Source organism: Lontra canadensis, unplaced genomic scaffold, assembly GCF_010015895.1.
Source record: "Lontra canadensis isolate GAN:19392208 unplaced genomic scaffold, GSC_riverotter_1.0 scaffold43, whole genome shotgun sequence".
Classification (NCBI taxonomy): domain Eukaryota; kingdom Metazoa; phylum Chordata; class Mammalia; order Carnivora; family Mustelidae; genus Lontra; species Lontra canadensis.
In genome coordinates this window covers 15,800,782-15,820,436 of record NW_022631037.1, presented here as the reverse complement: position 1 = coordinate 15,820,436, position 19,655 = coordinate 15,800,782, and the positions used below count along the sequence as shown (strand labels likewise).

Below are 19,655 nucleotides of genomic sequence, written 5' to 3'. Positions count from 1 at the left end.
TCTGTGCTGGATTATATTGTCTAAAGGCAGTTACATAGGCTGAGTGACAGAGGACAGGAGAGAACCAGGGTGGGGAAGAGGAAGAGGACTGTTGGTTTAAACCTGTCCCATGTGCCTGGAGTGGGTGTGGGTGTGGGAGTGGGGTATTATTATCATTCCCATTTTAGAGATGAAGAAACACAGAGTGACTTGTCTAAAGTCACGTACTCAGTAAGTGGCAGAGCTGGGATTCTGAGCCGGGCAGCCTGGCTCCATGGTCTTAACTGTCAAGAATCTGTAACCTTCTCCTGTCTGGATCCAGTCCCTGCTGTCAGGGTATTAGCCCTCCAGACACAGTTAACTTTGCTCAGTTTGAGCTTCCTCCAAATCCGCACTTCTGAATCAGATCTGGCCTAGAGGAGGCAGCCTGGGGAAGGGAACAGTCAGAGACCCTGACTCAGAGGGCTGAATGTCATAGAGAAAGGATTCCAGTGCATGTCGGATGTGCCGATCATAGTTAATTCTCCCCACAATCCTGGGATGAGCACCTATTTTGTTATCTGTGCAGTCTCTCTTCCCCATGAGTAAGCAGCCTGCCCTACCTGTCCATAAGCTATGGATTTTTTTAGAACAATGGACTCAAGTCATCATGTGGGTTCCACCTGTTTATCAGAATCTCCCTAATGAAAATAGTGTCATTTCTGGGGCTCCATCCCAGCTTTTTGCCACAACTCAAACAAGCTGAGCCCTTCCTCATGAACCATGCATTTCCCTTCAACTCCCCTATCCCTGCCACCAGCAACAAGCACAGCAGTCTGCAGTTCTAAATCTCCCAGAAAGGGTTGGCTTTCTGCCAAAAGAAATGAAAACTGATGCTGAAAATTCAGAGCCTGGGAGCCAGGAAACTTCCTTCCTGCCAGGAGAGGATCCTTCTTCCTCTGGGATCCAGATGTACAGCTGTGAGAAGCCTGGAATGACCCCAGCTGTGGAGTAACAAGGCCAGGGGAAACCAGGAAAAGTCCTGGGATACCAGGCCGTCATTTACTTCTCTTATCCACAATCGGGCACCTAATTCTCTTATCCACAATCGGGCACCTGACACACACACATCCCTTCTACAAGCCATGCCTCTCACTGGCTCACCACAATTTTAATACCAGGGCAATGACTTTGCTCTGCCTTCCCTACCCAGTTTATCCTGGGCACTGCTTTGTTAAGAACAGTCCTAATTCTCTGAGCAGCGACATTTCTGCTACCCTTGCTCCACGGCAAAGTGAGGGACCACAGCCTCCCCAGAATCAGAAATTACTCCCTTCCCTCTTCCCTTGCTGCTGAAGGGAGGAGGAGGGCGGGTCTCAGGTACGAATGAGATAGTCGACAGCCGACCAATAGGATTTGAGGGCATTCCAAGGTCCCACAGCTTTGAAGCATCCTTTCCACAAAGTAATCCTGAACTGGCCCTGAACTTGCCCACCCATCATTAGCATTATTTCCATGACAATAAACTAGGGGTATTGCCTTCTCAAAGGATTACAACAAGTGCGCCTTGGGATCTAAGGAAGTTCCCCTACAGCCTCAGATTGAGTTTATCAGGTCTCTAAATGGTACCTCCAAAGCCCTAAGAAGGCTGGGGTCTGTTGGGGTCAGAAGAAAACAGCTTAAGCCAGTTTCTGGTCCAGACCCTCATCTGCTCCCACCTGGATTATCTGAATGGACTTTAAATTCTCTTTCCAATCCATTCCCCAAATTACTGCCAGATAGAGATAGAAGATCTAGAGATAGATATATTTTTTTAAAGATTTTATTTATTTATTTGACAGAAAGAGAGATCACAAGTAGGCAGAGAGTCAGGCAGAGAGAGAGGGGAGGAAGCAGGCTCCCTGCGGAGCAGATAGCCTGACGTGGGGCTCGATCCCAGGACCCTGGGACCATGACCTGAGCCAGAGGCAGAGGCTTTAACCCACTGAGCCACCCAGACGCCCCTAGATTTTTTTTTTTTTTAAAGAAAACATACCTTACAGTTTAAACCCCTTCCTCTGAGCAAAGGGTTAAACTTAGTGACATGGCTCACAAGATCCCTTAAGAGTCTAGTCCCCGCCCCAGTTCTTACTGGTCTTCAACATGGTCTTTACTGAGTTTGCTGGCCAGAAATGGACCACACATTTTCAAACCTATGGGCCTTTGCTCAGGCTGCTCCCTCTCTATGGAATGGCCTCCCCCTCCCCACTTTCTCTCTTAAGCCAACCTCTTCCCCAGCTCCATCCTGGTCATACTATCCCTTCCCTTCTCAGGGCTCCCATAGAACTTTATGTCAATAAACACTTGTTGAATGAATGAGTGAATGAATGACAAGACTCTCTATTGTGTCATAAATTCAAACCAGCTGCAACAGAAACAAAACAAAACAACGATCAGGGTGCCTAGGCTGGTTCAGTCGGTAGAGCACATGAGTCTTGATCTCAGGATTGCAAGTTCAAGCCTCATGTTGGATATAGCAATTACTTAAAAATAAATACATACATAAATACATAAATACATAAATAATGGGGTACCTGGTGGCTCAGTCAGTTGAACAGCCAACAGGTGATTTCCGCTCAGGTCATCATCTCATAGGTGGTGGGATGGAGTGCCCCCTCCCCCTCAGCAGGGAGTCTGCTTGAGATTCTCTCCTTCTGCCCCTCCCCTCACTTGCGTGCAGGCTCTCTCTCCTAGCTCTCTCTGTCTTTAAAATAATAAATAAATAAATCTTTTAAAAAAGAATGAAGGGGAAAAAAGCTGAAAACAAATGCAGAAGGAATTAATGTGATCAAAAAATTCCTGGTAATAGGTTCCAAGGGTGTACAAGATGCAAATTCTGATATAATATCATTGGAAGTTTATTTCCCCTCTTATTTTCTCTTTTTTTCATTGTGTTTGTTGGATTAATAATCAGATTTCCCCCCGTGTCTTGGCAAAGATGACTATCGGTAACTGTAGGCTTATGGCTTAACAGCTAAACAACCCAATTAAGAGGATTTCTTTCCAAATCCTTCCTGCCAGAATCGCAGATAGGATGTCCATTGGCCCTAAAGGTCATAAATAGGTCATAAATCTGAATCTCTGTGCCTCTGACCACATCTAGGTTATGTACCACTTCTAGAACCATAGAATAGAGAGTGAAGGAAGGCTGATTTCCCAAACGAAAATTGGACTGCTGTTATCAACAGAAAGGGGAGAGGATGATAGGCAGATGAAACAACAGATGTTCTTTCCCAGGGATCTGTTTGTGATACTGTGCTAGGAGCAGAGAGACTAAAAAGATAACATATCTAGCTCTTGATTTTAAAGCATTTGCAATTAGTGGGAAAAGCAGATATACAAAAGAGCTCAAGGTAGGAGGTAAGGGAGGTAAAGCAAAATGCAAAAGCAGTACACGGGAGAGGGATTAATCCTGCTTGGGGAAAATGGGGACATTTGAAAGATGCACTCCTAAACCTGGGTAGGATTTCAAATAGATGTCGCTGGAGGGCTGAGATAGCATTTTACATGATTTCTGTGTCACCAGAGCCTAATGGTGTCTCAACTATTGCAGTGATTAATGATTATTTGGTTGGAAATATAAGAAAAAGACACTGGCCATAAAGGGAAAAGGAACCTACATTGGAAGGCTGCCAAGATATCCCATGGACTCCAAAGAACCGCTGAACAGCTAAGGTAGGAAGAATAGGAACCAGGGGATCTCCAGGGACTTCTGAGAGGGAGTTAATGGATAGCCCTCTCTAACATGCTGACATTAATGGAACTCAGCTCTAAGGGCTCCCAGGCTCTGTGCTTCTCAGTTTCAAATTCCAGATTCCTGGCACAGAGAATCTGATTAAGGCAGTTAACATCAGTGTTCACCCTGGATTTAATAATCTATGGCCAGGAGGACAGGCTCATGTAATATAGGCGTGGCTGAAAGGACCCATTCCAGTGTATGATTGCAGAGTGGGGAGAGGAGCAATCCCCAGGAAAGAAGGATTTGTTGAGCGCCAGGCAGGACGCAAGAGGTATCTATTAATATGGTAGGTATTCAGTAAAGGTAATTGAATGAAAGCAGTGATGTGGGACAGGGAATGTTCTCCAGGCAAAGGGGATAGTGAGCGGAAAGGTAGAGGCAGGAAAGCTGAAGGCATGATCGAGGAACAATTAATAGAATTATGGAATGTTGGAACTAAAAAGTGTTTTGTTTTCTAGATGAGGCAATAGAAGGAGTCATCTTATAGAGGATGTTGCTGGGGACCCGGAAGAGAAAGTAATTTATTTTTACCTAGTAAGACTCAGCACAAAAGACTGGTCAGAACAGAGGTGGTCCTGGAAGTGCTAGGAATAGATGAGTTTGCCAAGGGAGGGAATGTGGGGGAGAAGAGGATGGGATTTAGAATTAAAGGCAGGAGAGCCCAACTTTAGGAGGTTGTGGGGATTGGAAGGGGGGAGCAGCAAAGTGGACCATGGATGGTCAGAGAGGGGGAAGGACATCTTGATATATGCAGGGCACTTTCATAAACATTATCTCAGGTAATTCTGACCAGCATTGGCTGTCCTCTGCTCAGAAAAGACCCTGCCCTTTCCCTCCAGGGCTCTGCTGGTTGACCTTGACCCCTGCCCCTGTCCATAGCTATCTTGCCAAGGATGGAGATCTGTCCTTTCTGGGCCAATGAAATCCTCTTAGCCAGCAATTTAGAATTTTGAGCTGACCGCCACAGAGACTGAACATTTTCAGCAACAGCTTCAAGTCATAACAAAGGACGGACAGGACTTGAGTGAGATGTTCTGCAAGGACTCCCTCTGGTGAAGTTCCTAAAATTGCCCTTCCCAAGGTGTGATTGTTCAACTCTTTACTGGAATTTGGGAGAAATCTCAGTTTTCTTCCAACAAGTCTCCCTGATTTTGCGATTTAAAAAGACATTGCATAAGACAATGAGAGCTAATGTCTATTGAGGGGTTGCCATGAGCCAGATGTTGTATCGAATGCTTGGCAGGTTATCTCATCTAATCTTCACAGCAACCTATGAGGAGGTCCTCTCATAGTTCTTATTTCATTGAGGAGGAAAATGAGGCTCAGAGATGTCTCACAACTGGCCAGGGTCACATTGCTGCATAGGTGGGGTGGCTGAGTGGTGAACCCTGCCAGGGTCTGGCTTTTTTTTTTTTTATATTTTATTTATTTGACAGAGAGAAATCACAACTAGGCAGAGAAGCAGGCAGAGAGAGAGGGAAGCAGGCTCCCTGCTGAGCAGAGAGCCCGATGTGGGGCTCCATCCCAGGACCCTGGGATCATGACCTGAGCCGAAGGCAGAGGCCCCAACCCACTGAGCCACCGAGGCGCCCCTGGCTTTTTTAAAAGATTTTATTTATTTGGGGCGCCTGGGTGGCTCAGTGGGTTAAAGTCTCTGCCTTCGGGTCATGATCTCAGGGTCCTGGGATCGAGCCCCGCATCGGGCTCTCTGCTCCGTGGGGAGCCTGCTTCCTCCTCTCTCTCTGCCTGCTTCTCTGCCTACTTGTGGTCTCTGTCTGTCAAACAAATAAAATCTTTTTTAAAAAAGATTTTATTTATTTATTGGACAGAGAGAGACATAGTGAGGGGGGAACACAAGCAGGGGGAGTGGGAGAGGGAGAGAGCAGGCTTCCTGCCGAGCAGGGAGCCCAATGTGGGGCTCGATCCCAGGACCCTGGGATCCTGACCCGAGCCAAAGGCAGACGCTTAACAACTGAGGCACCCAGATGCCCCCAGGGTCTGGCTTTTATCAGCCATGCTTCACAGTTAATTTGAGATTATCTTCTGATCAAAGACATTTTAATGCAAACTAATCAAAGTCAGAATTATGTTCTTCATTCGAAGATGTTGATGCTGAGGCTCAGAGAGGGTAAGGAACTTGGCCAGGGCGGTACAGTCCATTCGGTGTCAAAGCCAGGATTCAAACCGAGTGTGTCTCACTTCAGCTCCATCAGCTTTGTAGATAATGCAATGGCTTCTATTGACTGCTGCAATGGTCAAGGGAGGAGAAAATGTCTAGGAGACAGGCGGGTGATTGACAGTACCACATTCTACTGCAATGTTAAGTAAAATGACAACAAGAAGACATTAGCTTTGATGAGGAGGGGATCCCTGGTGGCCTTCAAGAGCACTGTCCTATGGAGAAAAAGGACGGAAGCCACCTTGGCAGAACAAGTGGAGATCAGGACATGGGGGCCATGATGGGAAAGGGCAGGGGTAACTTGAGGGTCAAGATAGGAAAGAAGGAATATCTCCAGAGACATTGAGACAGAGACATGACCAGAGACAAGGTCAGGAAGGAGAGGAGAATTGATAAAACTCAAGAGAGGGGAAGGGTGAGACCAAGAGCACTTCCACTCATTCACAAAGCATTTATTGAGCACCTACAATATGCCTAGCACTGGGAAGAGAAGGGAGCAGCAAACAGGTAAGATTCATTTTCCTGGAACTGACAGATAAGAAAATTTGTACAGATAAATAAATGAGAATGCTAAGAGTTCACAGGAAACAGCACATAAAGATAGTGATTAACACACTGGAAGCAACTGTCAGTGGGGGTAGTTACACAACACAGTTATACCTGCCTCTCTGAGCAGGTGAGACCGGTAGGGTGAGAAGGAACTAGCATGTGCCAAAGCTGGGCAAGGGGGGGGGAGGCCTGTGCAAAGGCCCTGAGGTGGAAAAGGGACTAGCTGGAATATAGTGGGCAGGAGAGAGGTTGGTGGAATAGGCAGGGCCTTGACAGGGATAAGAAAAAGGAGAACCATTTTATCCCAAGCCCCATGGGAAGCCACTGAAGGGACAGAATGATATGGTATGAATGATGTTTTAAGCAGCATAGGAAAAGAGCTTTGCCTTGAAAGTATTGAGGAGGGAAGACCATTCTTCAGACAGGAGAAAGGAGAGATGCTCTTCTCTATTATTTCAGTGAGGGGGAAGTTGGGCAGCCCTGATGAGCCTCTCTGTTGCTGAGCCCCACAGGGGTCCCATCACACACACAAGTTGCCCCTTGCTCCCTTGCGTCACCGCAGTGATGCACCACCCATTTGTCACCCCCAAGATTCTTCTCCAAATCTTGATTTAGAGTTTAACTGCTAGTTCCTCCAGGGAAAAGAGAGTAAATAAAGTTTCTAGAACCTTACAAAGTCTGATCAGTCTCCCTTCCTGATCTAGCTTATCGTTCTAGAATCTCTCTGAAATGATAAATGGAAACTTATCCTACTTACTTATTGTTATGTAAAAATCCACCCCAAAACTTACCGGCTTAAGACAATGTCAACACTTATTTTGCTCATGAATCTGTAATCTGTGTAAGGCTCAGCAAAACGACCCACCTCTGCTTTACTTGGCCTCTGTTGCGGTGACTGGGGGCTGGAATCATCTGGGGGCTGGCTCCACTCACAGCTGATGCTTGCTGTCAGCTGGGCCTTTGCTGGACTGCTGGCCAGAACCCCTTCATGAGGCCTCTACATATAGCTTGGGCTTCCTCCAACAGTTCCAAGGGTGAGTGTCCCATGGGAAAGAGTCCCATGGAAGCTGTATGGTGTTTCATGGCCTCACCTCAGAGGTCACACAGCATCATTTTCACTGTGTTCTAGTTATTAGAAGTGAGTTACCGAGGGAATGGAATCAGTCTACCTTTAAATGGGAGAAGTATCAAAGAATTTGCAGACATGTTTATAAACCACTACAGGCTTGAATGGGATGGACGCTGGTTTATCCACTTAGATGGGTAGAGGATGGGCACCTCATCTTTCCCCTCCTTAAGACTCTTCCTTAGGAATCCAAGAGGAAGGCTCAGCCTGGGGATACAGTGAAGGAAGAGCAGCTATTCAGGCTCTCAAGTTAGACACACTTGGATTTTTAAAAAAAGATTTTATTTACTTACTTGACAGACAGAGATCACAAGTAGGCAGAGAGGCAGGCAGAGAGAGGGGGAAGCAGGCTCCCTGCTTGAGCAGAGAGCCCAATTCGAGGCTCAATCCCAGGACCCTGGGACCATGACCTGAGCCAAAAGCAGAGGCTTTAACCCTTTGAGCCACCCAGGTGTCCCATACACACACTTGGATTTGAATCCTGGCTCTGCCATTTACCGGCTCTGTGTTCTTGGGTAAGTCTCTTAAACTTGGATAAGCCTCCTATTCGTCATCTGTAAAATCACAGTATCCTCTTCATGGGATCATTACAAGGATTAAGTGAGTTAATAATTGGGTTAATAATATATGCTCAGAGCAAGAGCTAGTTCATAGTGAACACTCCATGTTAGCTGCTGATATGATTATTCAATATATGTTTATCAATATTTAACTCATGCTTAGTTGAGTTTGCTAGATGCTATATGCTAGAATTATGAAAATAATTCTAGCATATAGCTAGGGGTTTAAGCTTCCAGGAACCTACAGCTATATTCCTACAGGATTATATATATATGTGTATATATATATATATATTTATATATATACATACATATACATACATATATCCCTATGGGAATATATGTATATATAAAAATATATATGTGAATATATGTATGTATATTCATATATATATATATTTTTTTAAGTAATCTTTATACGCAACGTAGGGTTTGAACGCATGACTCTGAGATCAAGAGATGTATGCTCCATGGACTGAGCCAGCCAGGCATCCTTGGGATGTGTTTTAAGCATGCAGGCAGAGTTCTGGCTTTGGAGCCAGCCATACCTGATTCTCATTCTGAGTTCGTCCATAGTTTCTAGTTGTGGGAACTTGGACCTATCTTCCACTTTCTCAACCACAATTTTCTCAGTTGAAAATGAGAATTACAGTAGTACCTATCTCACTGGGTATTGGTGAGGATCAAATGAGATAATCTAGGTAAAAAGCTTAGCACAGTTCCTGGAGCACGGTAATTACTTAATATGTGTTAATTATTAATTTCATTTATCAGGAAATAGGCTAATTAATGGAGACATTGCAGTCCCAAGATAAAGAGCGCCATACTGGATGGGGAAACAAGCTGCTAAAGGAGTCTGGCAGAAAATTAACTTTGCCAGGAAGAATCTCAGAAAGCCCTGAGGAGGTAATGTTGGAATGGGCTTTGAAGAATGAATAAGAGTTTTCTGGCTGAGAACGAGGAAAGACAAGGCATTCCAGGCGGAGGGAAGAAGATCCACAAAGGCATAAAGCAACAGAAGGTGTTGACATATTTCGAGGAAGGTGATAAATTCAGTGTGGGAGTTTAAGGTGTGTGGTATGGAGGGAAGAGGGCTGGAAAGCAGAGTTCAGGTCAAAACATTGGCTTATGTGGGAGAAACTGTGAGCCGTCTGTAAGCTGGGGGGATTTGGTAGAGTATGGAGAAAGGCCAGTAGTGGGGCTGGAGAGAGGTGGAACAGACAGGCTCAGGGGAACATTTTATGTGACCTGTGGGGGAGGGCAGTGAGGGAAGCAAGGCCATCTGCTGAAGAGTCTAGGGAAGAGGGCAGGGTTTGAGTGTATGAACAAAGCTATGGGATGGGGAGTCCAAAAATTTGACTCTAAATCTACCTGGTATACTGCTGAGTATCTCTTTGATCTTGAGAGTGTCACACTATATATTTTTTTTTAATTTTACGATTTTATTTATTCATTTGACAGAGAGAGAGAGAGCACAAGCAGGGGGAGCTGCAGGCAGAGGGAGAGGGAGAAGCAGGCTTTCTGCAGAGCAAGGGGAGCTCAATGTGGAACTCGATCCCAAGATCCCAGGATCATGATCTGAGCTGAAGGCAGTAGCTTAACCAACTGAGCTACCCGGGCACCCCAGGGAGTGTCACACTCTTTTGTCCTTAGTTTTCTATTGGTAAATAATACGGCTTCTATCTGCTACACATAATTATTGTGAAAAAGACAAGAGGTAAAGAGTAAGCGCTTTGTAAGCAGTAAATAGTTAAACAAATATCAGACCTTACATTTTTAGGGAGGCAGTCAGTTGCCTGGAATAGCACAGCTAAAGCAGAGTTTAGGTGAGATGGAAGGTAAGGGTATCTGTTCTACTGTTCAGGGGTGAAGATAAACACAGGAACACACACACACATACACACACCCCAGACAAGTACAGTAATTTCCACACTGGGACTGGGCTGGGTCTGCAGAAGGGCATGGGAAAATCAATTCCACCACCAGGGACTTTTACCAATTGTGCTACAGATACCTTCTCTCAACTTGGATTTAAGTTGGTCCAAAGATCCAAATCTGGAGTCTGGCTAGGCTTCAGGTATCTGGGGAACCATCGATGAGTAAAAGTTATGCTGCTGATTTCTTGGGGGTAGAATTCATAGTCTCCAGCCGACTCTCAGAAGCACCTGTGACACCCTTACCCCTGCCCCCCAAAAGTTAAAGCCATTGATTTTCTCACCAGAAATTGAGAATTTTCTCACCAGAAGGTGATGGATGTTCATTTTTAATTTTTGACTTTTCTGAACTACGTCAGTTTTTGAAACATGAACATGTTTCACTCAACCATGAAATGAAAAGTTTCATTGAAAAAAACTCATTGGGGCACCTGGGTAGCTCAATTTGTTAAGCATCAGCTTTCAGCTTGGGTCATGATCCCAAGGGTCCTGGGCCCGCTTCTCTTTCTCCCTCTCCCTCTGCCTGCCGCTCCCCCTGCTTTTGCGTGCTCTCTCTCTCTCTTTCTCTTTGTGTCAAATAAATAAATAAAACCTTAAAAAAAAAAAAGAAATGAGAAAACTCATCAGGGGTTATCTGGATGGTGTCGTAGGAGCCCTGTTTAGATCTCATCTTTATACCGTTTTGTAGTAAACACAATAAACACGAATATTAATAGCTGTTATTTTAAAAAATCCTGATAGTGTCAGCGGGCACCCCCTCCCATTTCATTATGCAAGGTACATCCCCTATTTTGTAAGGTAAAATGTCTACATTTCCTATAAACTACTGGCTTCAATGCAGTAAAATTTGCAATCGAAGTAGACTAGACGAAGAAGAAAAAGGCAGGCAATTTCAAGTATTTTCGGCTCAGACTTATAAAAATAATGTGTTTGTCAGTCTTCACATGCTTTATCGTCTGCCTTTTTGTGAACCCGCCAATATGCGAGCCGTTGGCGTTTGATGCTTGAAGCGACGGAACGGAGAACAGGGTTAAATCCACTACCCTCTCCCCACGCACTCTAGTAATTACTCTATTTCCACGTCATGTTTCCGGGTGTGTGTGTCCCGACTCACGCAGAAACTGAAGTTCAAAGCAGGCGGGTGTCACCCATGTTCTTTTTGCTGTCCCCAGAAACCCAATTCTGGCGCTGGGCCCCTGAGGATCTGGCGATACCTGGGACTGTCTAACTGGTTGATTCCCACGTGGTAAGTGGCCTGCAACCTCGACCCCACGTGGTACCAAAAGCTGGGAAAGGGAGAGCAGGCTGAAGAGAGCCGCATCAGGGGCATTTAAAGTGTCCTGACGTCACGCATTGCCAGGAACTCAGCTGAGTTTTCAGCAGGACATTCCGGTCATCTTCCCTCCCTCCCCCCGGGTTTCTGTGCCCAAGGCCGCGGCTCCCCCTCTGCTGTGGCGGAGGGAGGGATACTTAGTGCTCGGAACAGCCAGCACAGGGGCGTTCCCAGTCTACTGTTGTCCCCGCCCTTTCCCCAGGGGCTCTCCTCATTGGCCAGTGGGTGGGGCTTCGGGAGTACAGTACACGCACCAGTGCCTCTGGGCGGCCGGGGAAACTGGCAGTCTCATGAATTATGCAGAAGCGGCGTGTCCCTGCCAAGTTGGGGCTGGGCGGGGATTGGCTGGAGGGGCTGTAATTCAGCGGTTTCCGGAGCTGCCGCGGCGTAGACGGGGAGGGGGGAGTCTGGGGTTCCGACGTCGCCGCGGAGCGAGCGAGCCCGAACCGGATCCTTGACGAGCACCCCTGCTCCGCGTTTTCTCTCCGCGTCTGCCAGGAGAGGCCCTGCGGCCTGAGGGAGACCCGCCGCCCGCACCCCGGCGCAAGCGCAGCCCCGGTCTATCGGGCCCGAGCCCGAGAAACAGGTGAAGGGGGTGAAGGGTGGGGCCGCCTTCCCCGACGGCCCCCAGGCCTGGGGATCCCGGGGGGGGGCGCGGGAGGGGCTGGGAGCCTCTGCGGTGTTTGGGGGAGTTGCGGATGGAAACTTCAGTGGGGCGGGGGAGGGGGCGAATACGTGGAGACGCCAGGGTTGAACTGAAGGGACAACTCCCGGGATGACAGGAGCGGGCCTCTGAAGGGACAGGGGGCGCTGGAAGGAAGTTTCGTTCTTCGGAGAAAGGGCAGACGCCGAAGAAGAGAGAAAACGGGCTCAAGGGGGAGGACAGTGGGGCGAAAGCACTCAGGGTGGGGGTGGTAGGAGTGAGGGACAGCCCCCCGACTTCCTGCTCCCCGAGGCTCTGGGGACGTTCCGGCAACAGGAGCAACTGTCACGCAGGCAGAGATCACGGGCAGGGGGGTGGGGGTGTTGGAAAGAGCTTTCTCCCCTCTCCCCCGCGGCGCCCGGCTGAGCCAATTCCTCGGCCTTGCCCTGTGCTCTCTCCTAGAGGTAGGAATAGGTGTCTCCCCCCTGCAGCTCCACGGGCTGGTTGGTTGTGGGTAGGATTATTGCATAAGAATCAAGTTTCCTGTAGGGAAATTGACAGTCTTGTACTCTTTAAAATTACCTCCCGTCTTTTTTTCCCCCCATACATTAAACCTTGCTTCTCTCCTCCCCTTCTAAAAACAAAACAAAGCAAAATAAAACCTCCATCAAGCCAGTTCTAGAGAGAAATAAACTTCTTTCTTCCTTGACATTGTTCTTTTATAAACACCTGGTAAACTTGGCCAGAAGATAAATAATTGAGCCCTCGCGTTTACTGGATCGTGGTGTTGCTTAATTGCATAGGACAGAATGAACCAATCGAGAGTGGGAGTTTTCTGTCTCAGAGCCAAGATCTTGGGTAAACGCAGAGGGAAACAAAGACAGGCTGGCCTTGGCAAAGCCTTGTGTGCAAACTTTACCTGTGATTGGGGGGTGTGGTTGGGCTTAAGTTAGCAAAATTCACACCATCAGCCAAGTTGCTTTTTTCCATGTTTAGTGCACATCTTTGTGTCTGGTATTGGCACACACTTTTTTTTTTAAATAAAAATGTACATAATATGTATCTGCCGGATTTTATCACGTGTGCATCTATAGGCTATATTCTGTGTATGGCTTGTAACTTTTTGGCTGGCTTTGCTGATAAAGCATTGGTTGGAATAAATCAGAACTATAAATCATCTCAGTCTTCCGTATGTGGATTTAGACTGTTACGACTTGATTCAGCCAAATTTCTGTTCTATATTAAATATGTCTTTGTTCCCTGAGTCGACACATTTATTTCCTTGTTGCATGTGCCAGACTGGTATACTAGCAGAATTTTTGCTCAGACATTTGCATAGTGGGGTGGAGAAAAGAAGTCTGGAATACCGGGGGAAAAAATTAGATATTAGAGGGTTGATCTTAAAGTCTATATATTCGTTAGCATATCCACCACGGAGAGCCAATAGCAAATTCACGGATCTTTTCTTTCTGTATATAGTACTTTTGGCAAGAGTAACTGTTTAGAAATATCCACGGCTATGACTTGCCCTACAACGGGTAGATAGTTCACATGACATTATCCCCATTTTATAGATAAGAAAACTGAGGCCAAAGGAACAAGGCGCTTGCCCAAGGCAGCAGAATGTCATAGTGGTGGAACTCATACGTTTGGTATATTTTGTGTTATTTTGTCCTGTCTATGTTAAGTATTAGTTCTTGATTTACAGTGAGTCCGGACCCTGCTGGGAAAAGTGTCAACTGAAATTCTAACATCTCTCTGGACAGTGAAATACTACCATTAGGCTGTTAAGACTCCAAAGGAGATAGCCAGTACAGGTACAAAAACAAGTAGAAACAGGGTATGCTTAGGTTATTTTTTCGTCTGCTGTGTCTAACTTGGGAAGTCACAAACTTTTTAGTTAGTGTAACTTGTCGTCAGAATTTAGCTATTTGCTAATGGAGAGAGAGAAAAATGCAGTTTAATCCAGAGTGCCTTGTGGCTTGATCAGTGATCATTCGTGTCTCTAGAAAGTTGCTTTCTCCTCCCTGGCTCTGGTTCTCTTAACTTCCCAATGTGAGATGGGGCCGAGGTAGTGAGCATTCCAGATGCTGAGTCCAGCATCTTTTTTACCTTATGGATTCCCCTGAGGTGTTGTACAGATCAACACGTATTTGCCTTTTGCGACTTTGTGAAAGTTGCCATGAAGAATCAGAGGCTTTGTTCACAGGACTTGCAGTCCACTGAGGGGACTTGATAAATGCATTATCCCTGTAGAACAACATGTCCTTAAAGAGGTGCTGAGACCTTAAATCTGTGCCATTCAACGAGGTAGCTGTTACATGTTAAAAGTATCATAGCTGGGACGCCTGGGTGGCTCATTGGGTTAAAGGCTCTGCCTTTGGCTCAGGTCATGATCCCAGGGCCCGGGGATGGAGCCCCGCATCGGGCTCTCTGCTCTGCAGGAAGCCTGCTTCACCCTCTCTTTCTGCCTGCCTCTCTGCCTACTTGTGATTTGTCTGTGAAATAAATAAATAAAATCTTTAAAAATATATAAAAGTATCATAGCTATAGAACATTTCCATTGTCCTGGTCTAGGAAGTCTTCTTGCCAAAGGAGAGATTTGATCTGGGTCCCAAATAATAGCTGGAATTTGATAGGTGTAAAGAATCAGGGGTGAGGAGGTATGGTGGTACAGTAGGAACAAAATCCTGGTAGATTAGGAAGGTAAGTAGGGGAGGAGTGTCTACTCATAAGAGGCCTTGAGTCCAGACCATGGAATTTCAGATTTTGTCTTTTCAAAGATGTGAGAGGCCAAGTATTGGTGTTTAATTGTGGATTGCCTCCTGTGTGTTGGGCACGTGCCTGGCATTGGTTAAATTGTACAAAGTAGATCAGTGCACATGGCATCTTCCCTAGGGGAGTTGTCCTTGGGGCTGAGCTTATAAATTGGGCCAGCACCCAGAGAAGTATTCTGACTTAACAGATCTGTGTGTTTAAGTGCAGAAGTGTCTTTTAGGATTTTTGATTGGCTGTAAATGGCCACTTACATTTTATGTCTTCCATATTTAAACAATTCTACTGTAACTTTTGGGTCATTCATAAAAACCTCCAAAAGAGCACTTGAAGGATGTCCCCAAATCTTGAAGTCCTGGTTCCTAGAGCAACCTTGGTGAGATCCAGCAGGATGACTTTGCCCGGCCTTTTCACACTTTGTCAGTCATGGTGAAAAGGATTAATATCCCAGTTAACATGTTTGTCTCTCAGAACCTCCGCTTACTGTGGTGTACTTTAGTCCGGATGGCCAGATGGTACTTTGATGGTCAGTTGTTTGAAATGTCTCTAGTTCTTAAAGGGAGCAGTATGTGGAATAATGAATTTCTATTCTGCTCAGTTCTCATTATGTTAGGATTGTCACAACTCTTAGATCAGGCCGGCAAACATTTTATTTCATTTTGTTTTGTTTTAATTAATTAATTATTGGCAGACATTTTATACTGAGAGCCAATTACTGTGGTTGGCGGTATCCAAGGGTAATGAAATATGCTTCCTATTTTCACGGATCTAGAGGCGTGATGCAGACCAGGGTGTGTGTTGCTTTAGTATGGAAACAGGGCAGGGGAGGTGACAGGATAAGAGGTTCACATTTGATGCTCTGGAGTCAGACAAGTCTGGGATCAGATCTTGGATCTGCTACTTCCGCCTCAGAGCCTGAGTCTCAGTTTCTTATCTGTAAAGGTAGAGGGTAACAGGGCCTATCTCCTAGAACTATTGAAGATGCAATGAGAAAATACAGGTAAAATGCTTAGCATAATGCCTGGCACACAATAAGAACTCCATAAATGTAAGTTCTTATTAAATGTCCCAGAAAAGAGATTCATTCTCTTTAGGGGTGAGAAAAAGGCTTTATGACCAAGGGTCTTTATCAGGTCAGAACACCTATGAAAAGGGTCTTTATCAGGTCGGAACACCTGTGTTTTGTAGGTCTGAATAGGAGTTCTCCTGATGACGTTGAGTGGTGAACGTTGCATTCAAGGCCAGGGAACATGAATGTGCAGAGGCTTAAAACAGCAGAGAGTGTCTGGGGAGCTACAAGTGTAGGTTCTTAATTTAGGAGGACTGAACTGAGGGGAGAGGAAGCTGCTGAGCTGTGGCTCTTCCCCCTTCTTTTCTGTTCCTTATTGGGTTCACATGTCATCAAGTTGTTTGGTCTTGCTTACAAAAGAAATATATGCTGTTACAAAATATTTAAATTTGTAGAACTATAAGCTGCATGTATTTTATATATATATATGTATGTACATATATATATATATATATCCTGTTAATATTTGTATTAATGGTTAATGGTATGTGTATCTCCAGATTTTTGCACCTTTTTCTACTTACCAGTTTAACTTGGACTTTTTTTTTTAAGATTTTATTTATTTATTTGACAGAGATCACAAGTAGGCAGAGAGGCAGGTGGTGGGGGGGAAGGCGGGGGGTGGGCAGTGAGCAGGCTCCCCGCTGAGCAGAGAGCCGGATGCGGGGCTCGATCCTAGAACCCTGGGATCATGACCCGAGCTGAAGGCAGAGGTTTAACCCACTGAGCCACCCAGGTGCCCCAATTTGGACATATTTATGGCAAATTTCTTTCTAATAGCCTAATAAAAAAACAATAAGGAAGGCAAATCTACCCCCCAAAATACGATAAGGTTTGGATTATCTGGGTTTTCTTTCTGCTACCCCCACCCATAAGAATAAATGACTTTTCTAATCACTGAACTTTTTTTTTTTTTTAAGATTTTATTTATTTTTTTGACAGAGAGAAATCACAAGTAGGCAGCGAGGCAAGCAGAGAGAGAGAGAGAGGAGGAAGCAGGCTCCCTGCAGAGCAAAGAGCCCGACGCAGGGCTCGATCCCAGGACCCTGAGATCATGACCTGAGCTGAAGGCAGAGGCTTAACCCACTGAGCCACCCAGGCGCCCCTAATCACTGAACTTTTGTCTGACCTTTGGCTTGCTTTATAACTCCATTGGACAAGGAACTTATTTTGAGCATTCCTAAGCTAACACTGTACTGTCGAAATGCTTGGGCCATGTGTTTGAGGGTCTCATGAGCCAAAGCTGCTATGGGAAGTAAAAGAATGGACTGTGAGGTCAGACTCCTTGGGCTTTAATCCTGAATCCAGCCCCTCTTAGACCTTGCAAGGTCAGTGCTTTAACTTCCTGGCTTCAGTTTCTCTAGCCATAAAATACAGATACCAGGCTTTGTTGCTGGGAAGTTGTGAGGATTAAGCAAGATAATGTGTGTATATTTGTATTTGTGTATATGTGTCTTAAAGAATTTATTTGCTTGATAGAGCACAAGACGGGGTGGGGTGGGAGGAACAGCAGCCAGAGGGAGAGAGAAGCAGGCTCCCTGCTGAGCAAGTTGCCTGATGTGGGGCTCCATCCCAGGACCCTGGGATCATGACCTGAGCCGAAGGCAGCTGCCCAACCAACTGAGCTGCCCAGGTGCCCCTGTTTGTTTGTTTATAGTAGGCTCTACGGCCAATGTGGGGCTTCTACTTAGCACCCCTAGATCAAGGGTCTCATGCCTTATGGGCTGAGCTAGCCAAGGACCCCACGAGATAATGCATATAAAGTACTTTGTCTAGTGCCTGGCAGATAGCTAAAATTTGAATGCTAATAATTAATATTATTAAAAACTACAGTATCTATCCACCTAAAGTCAGACAAATTATGATTCATGGGGGCCATTAATGACCCAAAGGAAAGAAGGAGTAATTGGGAAATTCTAACCTAATAGGAAAAAACTAAATGAATAGGGACCAGGGGGATTTACATTGTGGTGGAGGAGATGGAGGCTGTCACGTAAAAGGAATAGGCAACCCGTAAATTCCTGTTTACACGAATGCCCTTGTGACAGGTCTCTCTCCATCTTCCAAAGGCTCTGATTGTGGGCCATTTATTTTAAGTAGTAGTCGACGCATTAAAAATGTATTACCCCTTAGGAATTTGAACAGCCCCTTGGAGTTCCTAATGCCAGAAAGTACACAGGATGTTGAAGGTTTGAGGGGGAGAGGAGTCGGGCTCTGAAGGTGGGGCAGCATACTGTTTTGGGGTGTGTGTGGCGCCTCCCAAGGGGAATGAATGACTTGTCTGCAGCTAGGAGGTGATTTGTCCTTTTGTGTGTGTGTGTGTGTGTGTGTGTGTGTGTAAGTGCGTATGTTTTGGTGATTTGTCCGTGTGTGTGTGTGTGTGTGTGTGTGTTTAAGTGCGTATGTTTTTACCCGAGGAGTAGAGCATTATTTTCTTGTCCTGTAACTTTCCTTTGCAAAGTGCATCTGTATTCAAAATAGTCTTGCGGTTAAGAAGAACCACTCAGCTTCTCCGTGAAACAGGTTTTCTCACACTAGCTCTCCAGTTCGGGATCCGAGAAGCCAGGAAAGTAGGGCCGCCCCATTGCTTCTAGCGAGTATGTGGGGCAGGAGGAAGCCTGCGGAGCTTGAAAGAGAAAGTAAACCTTCTGGTAGATAAATGGCTTCCCTGTTGTGGAGGAGGAGTACAAATTATTAGGGGGATGTTTGGGTAGTTTTTGTAAAAGCCATTTCTGAAAACTGATTTAGATTAGCGAAGGTGAGCTCAATTTAGGAAAACCCTGCCCCGCCTGGTGTTAACCACCTGCTTTCCCGCTTTGTTGATTGATTTTATTAGTTTTCGGTATCCTGACCACTCATTCTGGTTATGAGAAATGGAGGATTTGAGTCTGAATTTGAGCACCTGCTTAGGTGAAAGCTTCCTAAAATGCATGTTTTTCGAATCTATTCTAATGTACTTTTGTTTTGCTATTTAGCCTATGCTGTTTTTATGACAGAATGAAAAACGTAAGACTTTCCTTTGTTCTCCCCTTCTCTCCCCACCAGGGTAATCCTCAAAAACCCCCAAACCCAGATGTTAGCTGTATAATTATCTCTCTTATAAACCAAACAGAGGGCAATGTTGCATTGAGTTAGCATTAAAATAGCCTTTGAATTTATTTTTTCCTACTTGTGGCTTAGATATGGTAAATATTTAATCTTAGACTCATTTTGTCTGATAAATCAGTTTGGTATTTGGGCTTCTTTTTATCAGTATGTTTAGGGAAAGCCAATTTATTGAAACATTAACTAAAATCAAACATAATTAGGATGGTGACTTTTATGCATAGGGGGAGGTGGAATAATTAAAGTGTTCTGGAGCCAAGTATCAGTATTCTTTTTAAAAATTATTTATTTATTTAGGGGCGTCTGGGTGGCCCATTGGGTTAAGCCTCTGCCTTCAGCTCAGGTCATGATCTCTGGGTCCTGGGATCGAGCCCCCCATCCGGCTCTCTGCTCAGCAGGGAGCCTGCTTCCCACCCCCCTCCTTTCTCTGCCTGTTGCTCTGCCTGCTTGTGATTTCTCTCTTTCTGTCAAATAAATAAATAAAATCTTTGAAAAAAAATTTTTTTAAATTTATTTATTTATTAGAGAGAGAGAGACAGTGAGGGGGGAATACAAGCAGGGGGAGTGGGGGAGGGAGAAGCAGGCTTCCCTTGGAGCAGGGAGCCCGATGTGGGGACTCGATCCCAGGACGCTGGGATCATGACCT

At 45.5% G+C, this 19,655-nt stretch overlaps 1 protein-coding gene across 4 annotated transcripts in view; it reads left to right on the top strand.

Moving 5' to 3' along the window:
* The first annotated feature begins 11,796 nt into the window (after nt 1-11,796).
* STAT3 (signal transducer and activator of transcription 3) overlaps nt 11,797-19,655 on the top strand; it is a 71,214-nt gene continuing 63,355 nt past the window's right edge. For 3 of the 4 annotated variants that reach the window (XM_032871669.1, XM_032871666.1, XM_032871668.1), the window contains exon 1: nt 11,797-12,003. The gene's annotated coding sequence lies outside the window, so the exon portion shown is untranslated. The remainder of the gene's footprint in view (nt 12,004-19,655) is intronic. The other variant, XM_032871665.1, reaches the window with a different exon arrangement.